General features: G+C 43.1%; 1 protein-coding gene across 1 annotated transcript in view; it reads left to right on the forward strand.

Annotated features, from left to right (window-relative positions):
* Window positions 1–20,350, forward strand: part of golga7bb (golgin A7 family, member Bb) — a 172,580-nt gene that overhangs the window by 89,570 nt on the left and 62,660 nt on the right. The window lies entirely within an intron of this gene.

Consider the following 20,350-nt stretch of genomic DNA (forward strand, 5'->3'; position numbering starts at 1 on the left):
GTCTCTGTGCAGTTGAAGTGTGTGTGTGTGTGTGTGTGTCTGTGTGTGCATATTTGTGTGAGTGTGTGTGTTTTTAGCCCTGAACTAAAAATTTCCTCTCTGGCATCCAGGAGATGATGAGATTACAGTAGTGGTCAAGGGTCTACCTGGGGCCAACAGCAGGGCTCCCAGGAGCCGTGTGTGTGTGTGTGTGTGTGTGTGTGTGTGTGTGTGTGTGTGTGTGTGTGTGTGTGTGTGTGTGTGTGTGTGTGTGTGTGTGTGTGTGTGTGTGTGTGTGTGTGTGTGTGTGTGTGTGTGTGTGTGTGTGTGTGTGTAAATGGGTAAATAATTTAAATCAAAACATTACAGTGGAAGGAAACACTCACCCATTCACTGTACTTATACAGTAATAATAGCAAACTGACGAATACAGCTGCAGTGTTTAATAGAGTGAAAACAATGCATGTTCATAAATGATTTTCCCTCCACCTCTGCAGAGTAATGGTTCATTTTCTTTTTCTCTCTTTGTTGCCAAATTCGACTGAGCATCACAGCCAGACTTCTCAAAGTATCAAAAGTGCATCACAGCTACATCACCGGGATGTTTCCGTTCACATCTGCAGTAGATTGAATTAATTGTTTAGGAAAAAAAGCAAAAATAAGTTGGACACGTTTAGACGAAAGGAACGAAAGGGAAATATGTGCTCTTTTCTGAGAAGTCAAAACCGTGAGTTGAACTTTTAAATGACATTACAGGAGTTCAATGTGCACCCAGTTTGTGTTGGTTGGATAGGAAACATTGATTTTGAATGAAGTGAATCTCTGTGCTTCTTACAGGTGCTTTTTCAGATCAGATATAACAAACTTAAGGAAATTTATTTCACTTTTAATTTATTTACTTTCCTTTTGTCTTTTTCACTGATTAAAATACAATCGTGGTCAGTCAATATTGACCATTAACAAAGCAAAGCAACACAAATATTTCTTCTTTTCTGGTTTTGCAACTTCACTGCTGATTGCTTTCCACGACACAGTCAAATTATTTTGTTTTACAGTTTTAAAGTTAAAAATCTTGCTCTTATGCCATAAGTAACATAATTTTATATGTTTCTTTCCCCTTGTGTTGATGGCCGGGTCATATCTTTAGGCCGAGAAGCAGAAGCTGATAACAGTCGGTCGGATGACATTTGAACTTGCCCTGACCTCCGGAGCTCAGGGAGAAGGAGGAAACTGGATCCATAGAAATGTGTTAGACACACAAGCACCTGCAAACCAAATGGATTGCAGGCGCTAAAAGAGCTGCTGCGTTAAAATCCAAACGTGGTCCATGCTGGAAAATGTAGAATTTATTTTAATTATAAACACGCAATATTTCTTTTTCCATCACTCCTCATAAAATTCCTAAACGTGACAGTATCACTTCTAGCTGCTTCCACCCTGCTGTGCACATTGGGAGCCGCGCTGCATACTTCTTACCTTGTTCCTATAAGTTGGCCAAATGGCTAACTTGGCCTGACCAGACAGAAAATTTAATATTACACTGTGAGTGTTTAAACAGTCTCGGAGAAATGGAAGCGGTGGCTTGTTAAAGCCATCAAACAGAATTACCTGTGAGGGCCGCGCTAACCTCACTGTTTGTGTACTTTGCGTGATGTGTGTTTATGTGTCCATTTGTGTGTGAGCATGAAGCCTGTTATTCTGCTAATTCAATATCCACCGTTTCCTCCAGTTTTCTCCTCCAGTTCTGCTGTGTTGCCAAGACGTGATTGACAGTTGTGCCAAGCTAGTTCTGCCTGATCCGTGTTCCAGTGTTTGGCCGTCGCTCAATGAGCCTGCTGTCGGTGATTAATGTCCCTCGGGAGGACACGCTGCTGGGCATCCTGGGAAAAATGTCAGATGATCCGGAGTGTTTTGCTTAAATTATGTCTCTCAGGTGTGTGTGGATTTAAGGTGTCCCGAGGAAAATCCCCCCCTTCTAGCTACTGTGCTGTGCGTCCATCAGAGCAGCAGATAATGAGCTGTTTGCTTAATCGTACCTGGAGATTAATCACGCCGCAGACTGCTGACCACGCCATCGCATGAGCGCTCTGTGGCTGCTGCTACGTGTCCTGTTGTTTCACATCTGCACCTATGAGGCTGTTCTCAGTGTTTTATGTAACATCACAGAAAGCCTCATTTCTCCGTCTGTCCGCCCTGAGGTTCCCTCTCGCTGTGTCACTACTGTGCAGCACCCTCAGTAAAAGGTGATTACATAAAGAAGGGATTTGAATCAAGAAACATTGTGCTGTGTGTGACTACCTGTGGGGTTTACTGATAAGTTAAGTGCTATGTTTTTTTTCTTGTCCTCTAAATAAAATGTGATTCTTTATGACTTGGTATTTTGAAATAAAAAAGTATTTGGAACAAAATGTTTTGCAAGACAGAGATGTGGTCAGCAGGGACTGGGTGTGGAGGAGTTTTATGAGGTGCTGAAACTAACAAAGCTTTGCTCCTGTTGTTCATTGAGGGTTTGTAATACAGAATAATCATAAAAAACACTTCCCGCACGAAGAACCTTGCAACACAATGCATTGCTGTAATGCACGAACTTACCACATACACACTTTTTCCGAAATGTTTTCCTAGTCAGGAAGGGTTGAAATATATTTATATTTGATTAGTTTGATATTAGTTTGATTTATTAGCTACAGATGGACAATGCAGTCCGACCAGAACAGTTAGAAGAAGACATCAGTCTGTACCGTGCCTGCAGACTTCAGGCTCCGGTATCAGGAGCCCAGGTGCTTCAGCTGCTCTGCCGCAGCACGTGTTGACCATGATGGGCTGCGCTCCGGCTCGCCTCAGGCCTGGAGGTCTTGGTTAGCTCCAGATGTGGTCTTAAAACCCCGGATGATTAGGTACATAATGGAGGGCCAGCTAGACTCGGCTGCCCAGGGGCACCCACTGGGCCAGCAGTGAGGGCCGGACAGGGTCATATATCAGTCATAAATATATCTATGATTTACACAGTCATTGCTGTTTGATGATGCAATGGGTTGTTCTGCCATGCATGTGAATTGGTCCGTTGTGCACTCTCCAACCGAGCGTCATGTGTCTGAAGTGCACTGAGGTGTGTTTTATGGATTGTTTTTAAGCTACTTAGTGGTAACCAGGGAACTAGTTAACTTCATTTCTGTTGTGTGACCTACATGGAAAGAAAACCACAGGCTGCTCCCAAAAAGTGGTAAATCTCTTTAATGTGCTCTTTATCATCATTCCTGTACTTTGATGAAGCTGACGTTTTTACATCATATGATATCTATGGAAGTTCAGAGATGGCTGGCAGGAGAACAGGGACTTAAGAAAATTGAGGAGATTAAGAGACTTAAATTGAAAAGCAGTCTTAATTGAATCAAAGATTGTTTGGGCTGAAACCTTAGCATTTGGCAGATTGCTTTTATGCTGCAGCATCACCAATGATCTAAATCCCTAAAATACTGGAGACATTTTTATTTTCATCTGCAGTCCAGGGTTCCATTAATCACTGGTTTATATATGCAATAACAAAGCCAGTGAGTGCATGTGTAGCATGTTCTTGTGATGTGTGCGCCACACAAACACACTCTGTACTCACATATGCACACACTTACGTCGAGAAACCTCAGTCTGCTGGGCCCTGTATGTTCTCCTAGTCTGAGACTGAGAGATGGAAATCACAGTGGACTAAACTTTCGCTTAGTCTTACATTCCTCTATTCATGTCTCTCATCAGTGTCTAATTGAAATTTAGCTGCTTCAGTGGTACTCTTTGTGTGTTTGTGTGTGTGTGTGATATTTAATGTCTAACTTTGTGAAGACCAGTTTTTCTTTTAGATCTTGAGAGCCGAGACAGTTTTGGAAAGTGTGAATATTTATTTTTATATTTAACGAGAGACCCCCACAAGTAGACCATTCAAAATAAAGGTTTGAGTTAGAACCAGAAGCATTTCTTCGCTGTGAGGTCATAGAGGAACCTTTAGGTTCAGCAAGAAGCAACTCATTCTTTCAAAAACCTTATGTCGGTTCGGCAAAGAACAACCCTTTTAGTTTCAGCTAAGGTTTGTCTATAGGTTCTCTGAAGGTGCAGTTCAATTGGCTGCTTTAGAAAACTTACACAGGATCTTGAACATACAGTAATTCCCCAAAGGGGCCTTTACTGCAGGCTCCATCAGGACAGATTCTTTGAAAATCTATCTATTGCATTTTTAGATGGTTCATTTGAAATCTACCTGCTTAAACCAAATTCTTGTCCTTCAGGAAAACCCTGAAAGTTCTTTCCTTTCCTCCATTTTTGCATTGTGTTGGCAATTACATTAAAAGTTTTAGCATGGAACTGTTTATCACTACATATGTAAAACCAACATACTGCCTGGCCTGTTGAGTTAAACATGTCGGGTTGAACATCCTTGTATCAATATATGTGCTTGTGTACATGCCCCAGACACGCACTCTGTTAATTTCATGGGTATGCGTGCCTTAATGTGTGTCATGGGTTAGCTGTAATTGGTCATTACTGATACTGTTACTCATAACCTGTTTTGGGGCAACTGTACGCTTCAAGCTCCTTTTTATTCTAAGTGATGCAGCATTTAAACCACGCAGACTAAACATGTTCTACCTGTGTGTTTGCATGCGTGACAGACTAAACAAGATTAGGAGTCCGAGACAGTACATGTGGTTTACTTCAGATCTACAGTACAAGTAGTCATTCTGTAAGCAAACACGAGGAAACATGCAATTAGAGCAGCGAGCACATGTGGCTCAGCTACACAGCGGCCGGTAGTGAGCATCTGCAGAGCACTGACGCAGCCGGACGGAACATTCGGTGGTGGACACAAGCTCAAAATGTGCGTGTACACTTGCGTGTGTTTATGTACATCAGCAGATGTGTGTGGGTGCCTGTTCGTGTGTGGCAGGGCTGACTGGAGTTGAGATGTCAGTGTGTGTTTGCACAGACCGTAATGATTCTGCCAGGCAGCTCTCCCATGGGGGCAGTGCAGTGGCAAAGACACACACACACACACACACTACTGCCCAAACTACATTCAACACTCCCTTCCTCTAAGGACATTATTCCCTCTCTCCTATTTACCCAGGCCAGTAGCACTGCCATGGCAACCAGCAGTGTTTTGGAGAGTGCTTGTTTAGGGAATGTGTGTCGAGGGACAGATGAGCGAACACATGGGACCCTCTCTGAGGATGCAAGCACCTAAGAGGGGAGGAAGTCAAATGAGGAGGGGTGAGGAAGAACCAAAGGGTATTAGGTTCACAAGCAGAGGACCAGCTCTATATCATAGCGCCTGAAATGTGTGTGATGTATATGACATGAACTTGTTACCAGGCTGCTAATCCTACATCATCATTTAATGGATCTGTGGTCCGTGTAAAACGTAAAACTCCAAAGCGCTGTAGCCGACAGCCGTGTCGTGTTATTGTAATAAAAATCTGTTGTTTTTTATGGATAATCATCAAATCAGCTCTGAGCCCCTTTAGGCAGAGAGGAGACCCAACATTTTAACATTCAAAACATTTCCTGTTGGGAGTGGAGCACGTGCACAGATCTGCAGAGAACGGAGTGCACTGACGATTCATGCAACAGTGAAAAGTCGGAGCTCAAAGACCTGAGGGCCTTTTGGAGCCACTGGACTGCTTGTTGAACTCTGTTCTACCTCTCATGAATCTAAAATCTTTTTGGCACATCATCACACCAAGCCTAGATAGGACTAGATATTGATTGCATAGGTAAGATCAGAAAATACCAATGGATCTCTATTCTCTAACCTGCCTCTAACCTGTGAAAATTTGTGATCTGGATTTAAGAATGCTTGAAAATTGAACCAAACACTTTAGAGTCCCCCAGAAGAGGGCAGTCATGTGCAGTATAAATAAACACTATCTGGCACCTGTGGTATCGCTTCATATAAAGCATAGTGTCATATATGATCTTATGTGTGAGCAGCACAATGTGTGTGTGTTTGCGCAGCGTCATGCTTTGGGCTCTCCCCCCTTTCATCAAGGAATCTGAGGAACGTGTGCAGTGAGTGAACAGCTCCAGGAGCGAGGGTGTAGATCCGTCTATCAGACACTTAACAAACGTACAGTGGCTTTCTCGCTGTCGAACAACCAGATTCGACTCTTTCTGCTCGTCCTGCGGTGCTTGTGACAGCGGCTACTTCACGCAGCGACGGCGTCCTCGTTAGATTAAGAGCAGACATCCTGCATGATGACGTGCTGATGCCGACTGTAACTCGGCTTCAAAGGGAGCGTCTGCTTCGTGTGCTTGGAGTGATAAAACTGCCCTTCAATGTAAGAATGTTAATGATCGGGGCTGCGCTGCTTTTGATGGGAGAATATATATAGAGAGCGAGAGCGTGTGAACGAGCCCAACCTGGTGCATGGGCGTCTGTGGTGTTTCATAATAAAGGCCCCGTAAAACACGACTTCAACATGGCAATCGCAGAGTTAAATGTCGCTGTTTGAGCTTAATGAAGTAAACCAGTGGACGGTGCAGTGTAGCTGCTGTGCCAGTGTGTGAACGACAAGCTCGGAGGGTACTGCAGGTATATAGTTGTGTGACCATGGACGCTGATGAATAGTGAGGCCTGCTAAGCTCTGCAAGGGTCTAATTCACAGAGCCACTCAGGGGAAATTATGAATCAGATTGTTTGCGACACGACTTGTAGAATTTGGGCTCGGAAAGAGAGAGGGAGGGAGAGAGATGAAGAGAGGGAGAGAAGGGCATGGAAAGAATCACAGGATTTATGATGTCTGAGCCCTCCTGTGAGAGGGCTTTTCCTCTGACAGGCAAGGAAATACTTCACTCCAATGTGTCTTCCTGCTGACACCAGTGCGTAACAGACACATGCATGCCCACCCTCTCCCCCCCTCCTCACTTTCCCCTCGTCGTGCTCCGTCTGACCCATCTTTAAATCTCGCCGCTAATGACGCAGCTCATTGAAAGTGGTGAGAACTGGGGGCTGGGGGCTGGGGGACAGACTCGAGGGAAACAAAACGAAGAGAAGAAGAAGGATACGTCCAGTCCCCCCGGTGCCTCGGCCGTTCCCGTGCTGTGGAAAATGTGCGCTGGTCGTCTCTTCATCCTCCTCCAGAGAGCTGGAGTTTCCAGGAAGTGCAGGGGTTATGCACACATAGTTTGCCGCTGACCTCTCACCTCTGATTACCGTAGCGCAGCCGCTAAGTGGTTCTCTGTGACTCCTCCGCTCGGCCTGCCAGCTTCTCGGGCCATTTTCACACAGTAGCAGCGGGCGTGATGTCACGTGTCTCCGGCTATTGTGGTGAATGAATAACCAGGCCGGCGTGTTGCACTTTGTCGGGTTTGGAATATGCACGTACACTCGTCCCGCTGATGTACATTCACACGCACATGCTAACTTACGACAGACCTTTGGTTCTTGCTGCTGGCGCGGACCCCGGATTGTTTGTTGCTTTTCATTGTGTGATTTTTAAAGCTGTGCTGCTTTGAGCGTAGCCACCGGCTTTGCTGGTGTTTTTTCCTCTTCTCCCTCAGCTGACCCGTTTATGACCTGTTTTTTCTCGTCATGCCTGATATTAGAAAAGTTTAATCATTGCTGGGAGACATACAAAGAGGATTAACATTCCTGGTTCTCCTACACTCAGATGTTACCCTTCTCCCTCCCGTTTCTCCTCCGTTCGGTCTCTTACCCCCCTCTCTCTTCCTTCCTCACTTCCCTTCCCTTTTTGCCCACTTTCATTCCTTTGCTTGTTACTTCAGTCTGCTTCTCCTTCTGCAATTCTGCGAATGAAGTTGTCAGCAGTCAAATATCTAAGACCTGTTTCCTCTCATATTTTGCATTCTCCTGTAATCTCTGTACTTGTGGACTTTTGTAATACCAGTAGATCCAGAGTTGTAATGACAGCATCGGATATTTAATGATGCTCTCGTGTTTCTCTTCCCCTTCCTTTGTTTGTTTGCATCTGTGCAGGATATGACCAAATTGTTTGTGCCGGACAGATAAGCTGCAATTACAGCACTTCACCGCAAAGGCTGCTTCTGCTCGGAGCCTGCAGGCTGAACACTCTGTGTGTGGTTTGTGTGGGCTCCCGTGGTGCCATGTCCTCTATAATGCATACAGAATGTGTCTGCTGTCTGTATATACTGTATCAACAGAGCATCTATACGCTGTCACCCTTTGTACACACAGCGCTCTCTGTATGGACGGTAATAGCTGGGCTGTATTTCACTTAGCAATGTGTTTGAAGAGAAATTAGTGCGGGGACAGTGTCCGGCTCTGTGTCTGCAATCAGCCACACACTTCTATCTATAAGTGATCACACACACACACACACTTACACATGCACACACAGTCGTGTCTCCATGACTTCAAAGGTCATTACGTTGATTTACATTAAGTTCCTGCACGGAGACTTACTCCAACCGTAACCATAGTTACTACTTGCCTAACCCTAACCTAAAATGAAAACATAAATTCACCTTGGAATTTAATGATTTACATTAGGGAGACTTGTCTTCCTTATGGGGACTGAAAGGGGGACTGTGTGAACAGATTTAGGTCCCCACAACCTGAATGACACACACACACACACACACACGAACACAGGAACACAGGAACACAGGAACACATTAAAAACACATTTTATCCCTCTAACCTAAACCAGGACCTCAGAAAGGACGTTATGCCTCATTAGGAGTCGGCTCTGGTCCCTATGAGGTCTACTGGCCCTGACAAGGTCAGTGTTTATACTGGAAAATGTTCTAAAGAGGAAAAAGAAATGAGACACACGCACACATTGCAGATGTTCAGGTTTCTTAATAACATCTGATAAGAACAGCTCTTATCAGGTGTAGTTGAGGATGACCACCAAACACTTTTTGGGTGGAGCACCGACTCCCTCCTGACACACTCTCCAGCTATTCGGCATTTGAAAGGAGTTTACAAATTAAACTCAAGATAGAGGAATATTTAAGGTCTCATATGTTATAACAGTCCGACAGCACCAGGTGCACGTTTGACCCCTGAATGTAAAGAAAAGCATCGAATGTCAAATCTGATTTTACACTGTACCCGTGTAACATGAGGTTAACACCATACACAGGTTCGGTGTTTTGATTGGGAGGTGAGATCGTGACACTGATCTTTGATAGCGAAAGTCTGCAGCTAAAAAACAAACAGGAGAGCGGTAGTGTGTTTAAGCATTCCACATGTACAGTGCGTTTTTCATGTGAGGCCATGTGTGGGCTAAAATCGGATCCTCTGCAGCCAAAGAGCAGGCTAGTGTTTCCAGAGTTTGTTTGATGTGTGATGCTATCTTGGGGATGTATAGCACCACCTCAGCGCTGTCACCAGATTGATGAGTAGCCTGCCTGAGGCTATACAGTAGAGACGCAGCTCGTCTTTGAAGTTCTGTGTCGATGATGTCAGCCGTCTTTGGTCACAGCCTTGTTTCAGCTTTCCTACATCATGTTTCAAGAGTTTAAGTGTTTTCTGGCTTTTGCTTGTAGATCCAACTAATTTGAGGGCTTGAATAAGTATTTTTTTTATAAACAACAAAACCGAGTGCCATACAGGTCGCCAAAATACAACGTAAAGCTGTTAGATCTCTCCTGAGCCATCAGAACAACTCTGGCATCTTATCCTGTAAGTGTCTGCAACTTTGCTGGAGCAATATGAAAATGCTCTTCTGTGACAAATTTCATTATTGCTTTTTTTTTCTGTTTATTTTCTGTCAGTAGTCGCTAGAAAGCACCGCCTCAGGCCCTAACCCAAAATGCCAGATTTAATAAGTGTTAAGTTGTGACAGACACGGCTGTGGCATATGGTTCACATCATTTCTAGGAATTTTTAGTGACCCAACGGGGCCTGATGGATATGGCCAATGTCATCCTGCAGACACATTACATAGCAGGTCGCTACAGAAGAATAGTTAATAACGGCAAATCTACAGTCTCTGTTGTCAGGGTAGCAGGCACAAAGACATCGAGGAAATCAAAAGAACATGAAAATCCAGCAAGAAAAAAAACATTGGCAAAACTCAGAATTATGGAATTACAGCCAGAACTAGAATGGCACTCTGTAAAGCGTATACCTTCGTCAGAGCCGAAAACAAACTGACAAAGAAGACCGGAGAGCACAGAGACTAAATACACAACGGTGGTTAACCCTAAACCAGACAAAGACAGGAGGCAAAACAAGCAAAGAACACACAAGGTACGAAACTTCAAAGTAAAACAGGAAGTATCAGAAACAGTCCAACCAAAAACTGTGGTTTAATTAAACAGACAGTGTCCCCAAACACCTGAACAAATCTTCTAATGGGGCAGATCCGGATAGAACTTCCGTCGACTCCTGGGACAAACTGATGTGTCCCATGAAACATGTCAGAGTTCAACCTAGAAGAAAGCCTCCGAAACTGACTTTAAAGTCCTCAAAAACGTTTATAATTTTTGATAACATTAACATTCATCTTTCAGCGTTCCAATTAGGTAGGATCCCCAAAATAGAGCCTTTAAATTAATCAAATTCTGTCAAGTGCACCTTGTTTTAGCAGTCTCCCTTTAATGGCCAGGCAAGTGTTAAAGGGTGAAATAGCCGTTTCATGAGCGTTATCTTTTATGCACTGCGGCCCGCCCCACCACAGTCTGACCCCTCTCTCCACCTCAGCGTTGCAGCAGCTTTCATCAGTCACGGAGCTGTTCTTCTCAGCCTATCATCAGCTGTCATTAGTGCTCTCAGAGGCCCCTGCTCTTACTCACATACACATACACACAGGTGACACAGCACAGGCTACTCTTCAAGGTTAGGCCCTAATGCTTCACCACAGGACACTTTTAAAAATAATATTTCAGCCATGAGATCTCAGAAAAGTTGCCTTATTTCTTCCCGTCTCTTTTATATTCTGGAAAGTTCAGTATAAGCTGAAAACGTTATATTTGTCTAATGTTTATGACCTTGTCTAAGAGAAGGAACCTTTACCAAGAAACCCCAGCACACGCCCTAATTGATTGTCCTTGACCATGACCAGTTGAAACACACGAACACGTACATACATACATACATACATACACAAACTTCTGATACGGTATCTTCTCCAAAGGCATTTCAAGTTGACAGGCAGCCAATAAAACCATCATTTTCTGCCGGGACAGGGTGAATTATTGCCACCAGTCTGTCTCTTTCTCACTGAACACACACATCCATCTACCCTGTAGTTACTTTGACAAAGACGTGACCCACTTTTTTACCCTGACGTCCCGCAACAGGCCTTTATCATTACCAGCTTTTTTTTTGTTTTTTTTGCAGCACATGCATATCCCTATTAGCAGACACTGCAAGCGCACTGCTCCTTTTTTTTCAAATACTCTAATGTAAGTATTTTCTTTTTTTTAATCCTTGGAAAAATTTGACTCGGGAGCGATTTCTAAACATTTGGCTTGGGTGATAAAACATGAGCGGTTACATGTGCTGCCCGCAGATTAAATACATTAAACATTTACATGCCACATTATGGAGGGGTTGCTTTTGTGGGAGCAGGCTGCATTTTACATTTCAGGCAGCAGAGACAGATAAAAAGAGAAATATGTTTATGTTTGATATACATAAGAATCCCGCTGCCTGCTGCTAGAAACTGATTCAGTTAACTCGGCCTCTTTTGGGGCCCTGTGTTTGGCTGCTCTCACTGACTCTCTGAGCCCCAGTTGTTGTGAAAATGTGTTGCTGTTTGCTTTGGCGTGGGGGAAACCTGTAAAAGTCTATTCTTAGCCTTTGAAAAATTAAATCAGGCAGCCGCCGAGCTGCTGACTGTGAACTGAGTGACTGTGTCATGTTATCGCTCTGTAGATAAACACACATTAGTGTGTTTCAGTTGTAACCATGAGTTATTATAGGCGTGGGCCAGCACATGTATGTGTCTGTGCTGCAGGTATGTCCACGTACATGTGCAAGCCCCTGTCTATATCTGTAAACATGTGGATGAGCGAGCGCAGAACAGCTTGAGCGTTGTGTGATGAGTTTGGCATCGGAAGCTGCTGATTTGTTGACTTGTCCCTCTACATCAACATAGCTGGCAGTGAAGGTGAAGAAGAGAAGAGCAGAGAAAAGAAGAGTGCAAAGAGAAGGTTAGGAGAGAGGAAGAGTTTGAGCAGAAAGAGAGGAAAATATAGTATAAACAGCGATAAGTAGCTTTCTTTTAGAATAACCTATAACCAGTGAATTTTGGGCATATGTCAATTTATAATTAATCAAACTCTCATTGATTGATTTTCTGTCAATTAAACAACTGTTTCAGCTCTGTAAGGTGCATGGAGTGGATTTTAATTATGTATGGATTTCTAAGACAGTAGAAGTAAAACAGTAGAATTTAAGAGCTCAATATAACTGTTATACTCTAATTCTTCACTGTTTTACTGCACTGCTCTTTTTAACAAGTGCTAGAGCTTCTCTTACTTTTCAACATTTCCTAATCGGAGCATTATATCCTAACATATTCCAAATTAGTCCATTGGTGAAAGATGATTCTAAAACAACACATCATCAAGTATATTGCATTCAGATATAATATTTTACACAGAAATATTTACTGGTATTGAGCTTCATCTCTTTTAAACAGTAAATTTTTTTTTCTAAAGACACTTGGCACAAGCAGAGGACAAAAACACATGAAAGCGGCTCTCATGACAATGAAATTGGCAGAGAAAAATCAGGTCGCCGTCTCTGAATATTTTGGCGATGAGTGTACCCGTGGATCAGAGTCTGATGCCGTGCCTTCCAGGCAGAGAGTTGATCCCCTGGGGAAAGTGCACTCACACACCCAGCCAGGACAGCTCATCTAAGGCTTGAGGTGGTGAGTAAACAGAGACTTACTGGTCAGTGATGAATAAAACAAGGGTGGACAGAGCTAAAGTTGATAATCATACATTAGGAGGGTGGGTGAGCTTCCAGGAAGAGGCTCTAAAGGAAAAGAAGTGATGTGGGGGGGTTGTGGGAGTTTTACACTGAGAATAGCACGGTCCACTTTCACTCGCAGCGCACACTCATAGTCTAGGAATCTCCCTTTTGTTGCTGGCCTCCATTGTGTCTCAAAACAAGTGCACCATTCAGCTGCACCTACAGCTACCCGCTCTGTAAGTGCTGAGCTAACTGCCGTCGTCTCGCACTGTATGGTGTTGCTGCGAGTGAGCGTAGGTTTGTGTGCGTGCTGTCGGCCGCTGACGACCCCTTTATAAGCTGGTGTTGACAGGCAGAGACAGAGGTTGTGCAGAGTGTGATGAAGGAGCCAGGGGAGCTCCTTCAGATAGATGAAGGTCACGGCCGCCAAAGGGTTTCATCATCACTCACTCACATCGACCTACACTGGCAGGAAGATGACTGTGCTCTTCGTGACAGTGGAGCCGTGTGATCAGTTACAGAAGCAGCAGCAAACACAAAGTAAAACAATGTGGTAAACGGGGATTCGAGATTAATACACAACTCTTTATTCCATGTGTGTGTGTGCGTGTTTTGTGTCTGACTGTGTCTCTGGTGTTTGTGGTTTCTATGGACACACAAGTTTTAACACTACACATCATAGAGCCATTCAGTCCTTTGGGAGTTCATTCATTTACCTCAGCTTTGGCCATTAGCGGAAAATACGGGAGAGGAACTTTGACACATCAGAAATATATGTGAATATGTCGACTGTTGAATAGACTCGTGAAGACGTCTGACTAAAGACTCACAAAAAAACACATTTGATTGGGGTTTTTCATGTTGTCCTCCCTGGACTATTGAGCTGAAATCCTTCATTTTAAAGAACAGATTACTTTGTGATATGAAGGAGCAACATGTTTCTATAGAGAAAAGTGTTTTTTGCAGGCTAAGAGTGCTATCAAACAAATTACATTTCCCATAAACGTGTCTTGATTGTGATGACATCAGAAGCATGCAAAAGTTGCACCCGGTCCTAATGCTCTGCAAAATTCTGAATGAGTTTTTCTTTTACTGTCCTGTTGACGAGGACATAAGAGATGTTCTTTTCCGATAACGAAAGATTCAATTGTTCCTCGGGAAGTTTTGTTATAGCAGATTCTATTTGTGAGGTGAGGGAATGAAGGCAGATTTTTTTTATTGAAATATCAATGGACCTCTGTAACTTTACTCTTGGTGTCTTATTGAGCCATGACTGCTAGGCACTTCTGTGTGCATGGAAAAAAATTAAATAAAGCAAAAAAAATCTTCTCTCCGTGCTTTTGCTGCTTTAGGGTCCGGTCAAAAATGCAAAAATATTCCAGAGACAAACCTTCTCCTTCTGTTCACTTCCTATCTGTGAGAGCCAGGAGGCGATTAAACATTTGCTTCCCGTGGAGAGGAAAATCACAGCGTGGCTCCGTGTGGAGTTCAACTCTGGTGAACTTTGACCTGCAATATTTGCTTCGCATTTCCCCTGGCTGCAAGACCTTTGCTGTGAGGCAACTGCAAGCATGACGGCGATGTACAAGAAAGTGCTGTAGCTGCTGCACATTGGAATGCAAACTAATTGTAGTTAATCAGGATTTGTGCAATTTACATGATTTGTTTTTGGTCAAAGGATCAGTTTGAAACACTGCACAGGAGGTCTGTTTTTGTAACAAAGCATTGTAAAGAGGGAGCAGAAGCTACTTACATTATGCAAGTGGAAGGATTATATAGTCTGTTGTTTGGCTTTAAAGAAAGACTCCAAGATCGTGTTTGTCCCGTGGACTTAAGCTCTTTAGAAAACCAGGGATGCTTGGTGGTCCATCTGAAAAAATCTGTTTCTCTCACTTAGTGAAAGATCAACAGGTACAAACGTTAGAGCGATAACATATGACACGGGAGTTGATGTGTTCAATCTGTGCCACACATTAACACATGCGCACCTTCTGGCGCGCTCGCTGACACACTACTTGATTTGCACTTACTGGAAAGTTTCCCATCCTTGGTGTAGGAAGTCGTTTACTGCCCTCTGGGACTGTTTTAGCTCTCTGTGATATTTACTGTCTCTCCACATGATGAATAAACCTACTCTTCTGCAAAACCCTGCTGTCTGAGCACATGTAATGCAGATAATGGGGCATGTTTGGATACCGTGTGATGTCCGTTGTGTGGTGCAGTGTGTGTGTAAAAAACAAGAGTAATGTCTCACTGCATGGTCTGGATAGCTGCAGCCGCTCCCTCTTGGTAACTGTGATCTCACTGAGTCTGCCCAAACAAATACTTCATCCCTCTGAGGAGGAGGAGGGGTCCACTGTGTGTGAGACGGAGAGAGATCTCTACTATGCAGCATAATGAAAGATGTGTTTCACGGTCATTGAGATAAAATACATCCGTACGCGTGTCTTGGGCTTCACCCTTTAATGCATAGAAGCCACAAAATCCTTTCTGTGCATTTATGAAAAACACATGATATACATTAAATAAAGTTGTTATTTTGATTTTGCTTCATCCCAATCCACTTGAAGACATAAAAACATTATACGATACCAGAAAAGCAAGGACGATGGTTAGTTAAGATCCTGATGGGGATTCAAGTGTCCCATGACTTGCTACATGTTTAGGTCCCTCTGATGATTTAAGAAACTTTTCTTAATTCTGATGAGCAGGCACAGCCACCGGACACAGCCTGTGGGCCATGCCTTAGCCAAATATCACTGTAAATTACCAAATCATCTGGAAAATCTGATTAACCTTCCAAGCACCCACACACAATTGACCAATTAGTTTACTAAAGCTAAGTTGTCTAGGTTGTCTGGAGTTTCCTGATGGTCCAGACAACGGTTGTCCTGAGCCACTCGAACCTGTGCCACTCAGCCTGTGGTTCAAATGGTGTGTGTATGACAGCCGGGGCTGAAGCAGCCATGTCTGAGGACATGGAGGGGCTGGGGAGTATGGGGGACGTCTCTGAATGGTAAATGATGTGGTGGTGTCGAGGTTTAGTTTCAGCATAGATTTGAAAATGAGGGCAGCGAGCGCCCACCTTTGATTAGAGGGCGTTTACTTTATCAAATATATATAAATGTCATAGAGAGGTTGACTAACAGCATTGAACAAGACGGGTTAAAGCGCTACATAAATTTGTTTTTGTAAATTTGGTTATAAATGTGTTATTAAAACTAGCTTTATTGTGTTCCATCAAAGAACAGTCATATAATTTAGTTTACAACTCAAAAAGCACATGTAAGTGTGGAGTATCTCTTTGACAGCATTGGAGATACAGTGACGATCCACACTTCGAGCTTCTTTCGGGTCTTCACTTTGAGTTTTCGACTTTAAAATTCAGTGAGCCTCATAAGAATCAAATGTACAACCTGAAAGTCTTCTCACCATCCTCTGACGCCAGGAATTATTTGATGACAGACACTTGGGCTATATTTCTTAGAGTCCTAGAATCTTTCATCCGGGTACTGGACTTCAAATCTCGCAGAGGATCAAACCTACAACCTTAAAACTTCAGAGAAATGTTCTGTTCCCCAGAACCTTGGGTTTTAATGTCTGGATTTGCTTTTTTTGCAGTATTCAAGTCCAGCACCAAAATAAACATCCAAAGGCTCTAGGATATAAGGGTCGGTTGTCCAACCAAAAAGCTTGTGGTGTTTTCGTTGTACTTGGAAGGTTTGAAGATGTGAGTCTGATCATCACGGGGCTCAGTAATTCTTGAAATCTAACACCTGAAGTGAAGAATAGAAAGTGCTCAGAGAGAAGCCTCCAGTGTAAAGGGGACTTGTGAATTTGTTTGGTACCAGTAGTACTGGTTTGAATCCTGCACATAACAATCCAGTGCATCAACAGAAAAGCATCTCTGTGTACAAAAAGGTACCAGACAGCAGTGAATTGCAGCCCGACTGTATTGATAATGAAATGTGCAAACACACTGAAGGTCCACTGTATTAGTTTAATCTGGTGTGTCAATGAAATACATATAAATAAATAGTAAGCAACACTCTGATGCATTATATTGCCTGCTTGTGTGTCATTAGTTCAACATACTCAACAGATTCACATACCTAGAGGTCAGGGTGTATCTCAGCAGTCCTTTATTCTTTTATGTCCCTTTTTGGTGATTTATTGTCCAAAAATACGAAATGTTTTTTGGCATTTCACCATAACTGATACAACAGCGGGCGTCAGATAAGGAGAGAGAACAGGAAAGACAAAGGGCTGGGTCAGAAACAAACCCACGGCCGGTGCAGGAGGACTTAAGCCTCGACATGCAGGGGCCTTGCACTCCAGCAGTGGGGCTGCATCCTTCACAGACAGAGTTGAGTGACTTCTCTCAGTCAGAAACACAAGCTCCAGCTCTCACATAGTTTCAGTGTGGACTCATGGACGCTGACTGGCGTGTGGTGAAAACGTTTTCCTGTTTCCTCTCTGTCTTTAAGCTCTGCTCCGCGTCTTTCATCCCCGAGACTCTGATCTCTGTAACAGAGATGCAGAGATAAACAGATTACAGTTAAAAGTTCAGATGAGACAGGAAGAGCGCGGCACTGAAAGAAACATTCATACAAATCTGGACAGAGAGGAAAATGAGGTTTGATGGACAGAGAATGTTTCTGCTGAACTGACTGACCTCATGCTTGTCTTGGCCAGAGATCAGTGTGCACAGCATGTGAGAAACACTCCATCTATGTCAAGATAGTGTGTATGTTTCAGTCTCTTCTTTCACTACAAGTTTCCAAAATCATGTGAGGGGAGCGACAAACAAAAAAGCTGTGTTGATCATTTACATGTGGCTCATTTGTGCTACAGAGCCCCCGTGGGAGCTGTCTTTTCCCTGTGACCTCTGCCGTTTGTTTACCTGTTATTTAATATCTGCCAAAGATAGTTGTCTTTTATAATCGATTAAATCATTGGTTATGTTTTTAATAATTTGATAATTAAATTGACAGAAAATAATGATAAAAGAGATGGCACAATTTCCCAGAGCCTAATGAAACAGGATAAAATATGAATTTGGATTCTGGGAAATTTCTATCTGCTTGTTCATTCATTTCATAGACCAATCAAATTTGATTAATGACAAAATAATTGTCAGTTTCATCAATAATGAAGCTACAGTTGGTGTATAGTGAAGTGTGAGAAAGTTTTTATATTGCATTCATTTTCCTGTGATTGTAAAGTTGATGTTTTGATATCCCATGGGCCTCCTCACCTGACCCAGACCAAGCAAACCTCCACATCACACAGTGTAAAACAACACACCTCTTCTGATGAGACATTTTCCATTGAGACGTGCTTTCCCCTGCTCGCCCAAGTGCTCTGCTATGCCAAACATGTGCTGCTCTTTTGAAATGTTGGATCATTAATGTCCATAAACACTTCAAACGCTGAGGAGCGATAGCTCCGAGGCTGGCCTGCTGGCGCTGCGTTCGCTGGGGTTATTGTTTTAGGCAGAGGGGGGAAAGCACAGACCGGTTTTGGGCGAGCGATCTGCTGGTGGAAAGAAATCAGATGATTTGCCATCTGTATTCACACCAAGGACAAATACCAGCGGGGAACATTTAAGGACTTTGGTTAAAGCAGATTTGTGTTAATATTTATTGAGATTGGGTTTATTGTAGAAAAGCTCAATAAAAATGTTCAGACCTTTCTGATATATTGTGAAATTCAGTGCGTCATTTGAGAAACACATTTTGGGATCACCCTGCGTATCACTAGAGATATGGAGCGGTGCTTCTGCCAAATCATTAAAATCAAATTTCCCCTGTTTTGTAGGCCTGAAAGTAATCACATTATCTCAGCTTCAGAGGCAAACTAACATATTCATTTTCATATGTTATTATAAGGTTACTAATTGAACGCTGTTTCCCACTGTGAGGAGGATGCTGTGAAGTGTTTTGTCATTTGAGTTTGATGATACCCTGAGATTTGCCTTAAGCAGATCCTGGCAGAGGAGATGTTGTGAGGGGCAGATGGGATCATTGATTAGGAAACAATGAGAGAAGTCATCGTGTGAGGGGAAGTAAAACATGAACTACAACATCAGGGTAAGTGAGGGAAAAGATGGGGAGGTCAGTCGGATGTTATTGTTGAAATGGCCCTTGACAGGAAAAAAGCCGCCCCCCCACCCCGGGGTTAGATAATGCCCAACAGGGCAGATTAGGTTGAAAACGTTTGTGCAAGTAAATCCAGCTTTTGTTGTTGCTGTTGTAAAGAGCTGAAACGATTAGTGGATCAATCGCAGGGATAAGTTGTTATAAATTGCGATTGCCAAACATTTGCTGGTTCCAGCCCCTCAAACGTGAGCATTTGCGAATTTACTCCGTCTTATATAATTGTAAACGGAACATCTTTGAGTTTTGGAAAGTTGGTCGGACAAACACGCAACAGGAGACGTCACCTCAGCCTGCGGGGAATCGGGATGAGCATTTTTCTCAAATGTTTACAGGAAGAGTTTAATAAAGGACGATAATGTGATAATGGAAAGTCTCATTAGTTACAGTTAGATCATGTTAGATGGTGCATTCACAACACAGCTGGAAGTATGCAACTGTCCAAATGCAACGCAGTTCGCAACGCACACACAAACGACTGCTCAGCGAGCAATTAAACCCGAAAGTGAGATTTAACCTTTTTTTTCCCACCCTTTATTTATATTGTGGTTTAGACCATACAAATGCTTACAAAAGGCAGAGTTAAGAGTGGAAGTGTTTGGATTATTTTATGAGCACACAACTCATCAAACTGCATCTTTATTATTTTAACCTTTACTGGATGAAACCCAGAGAAATGTGCAGTAAAAGTCTGTAAAGCAAACAGCTGACTTTGCATTAATGTGACTATACCTCATTCTCTAACTCTGCAACTTCCTGTTTTTCTGTAGTCATTTTCCAGTTGACTGTGCATTTTCTTACAAAAAAAAAACATGCAAACTAATTATTTTCCTTTTTCGTTTATTTCTACTTTACTGAGTCACTTCTTCTCCCAGTTCTTTATGTTCCTTCCTCCTTTAACCAAACCCTCAAAAAGTTTTCGCCAGCACACATTTCAGTGAGTCTTGGAGACTTAATCACGACATAACACACAACATAAGCCTCCCCGAAGTTGGCCTGGCTACATTCAAACACAGATCCAGATCCAGATCCAGAGTCGTTGACGTGTCCAAAGTCTTTTGCTTTCACCCATTTCTCACTACAGGATTGTCTGCATACACCATTGGATGTGATTTAAAATCACAGTAAATGTCTCTTAAGGGTCTAAATAGCGTGTCTGTGTGTCTTTTAATCAGCCATTGTATCCACTTCTCTAAGGCAGACACAGGACAAGAAGGACCCTTGATGGGAGAACCAGTAAGGGCACAGGGGCAATCCCCACCTGACAATAGCAGAATGCCACCCAAACACACTCTCCCTGAACCACACTGAT

The sequence above is a fragment of the Hippoglossus hippoglossus genome, chromosome 15 (genome assembly GCF_009819705.1).
Source record: "Hippoglossus hippoglossus isolate fHipHip1 chromosome 15, fHipHip1.pri, whole genome shotgun sequence".
Taxonomy (NCBI): Eukaryota; Metazoa; Chordata; class Actinopteri; order Pleuronectiformes; family Pleuronectidae; genus Hippoglossus; species Hippoglossus hippoglossus.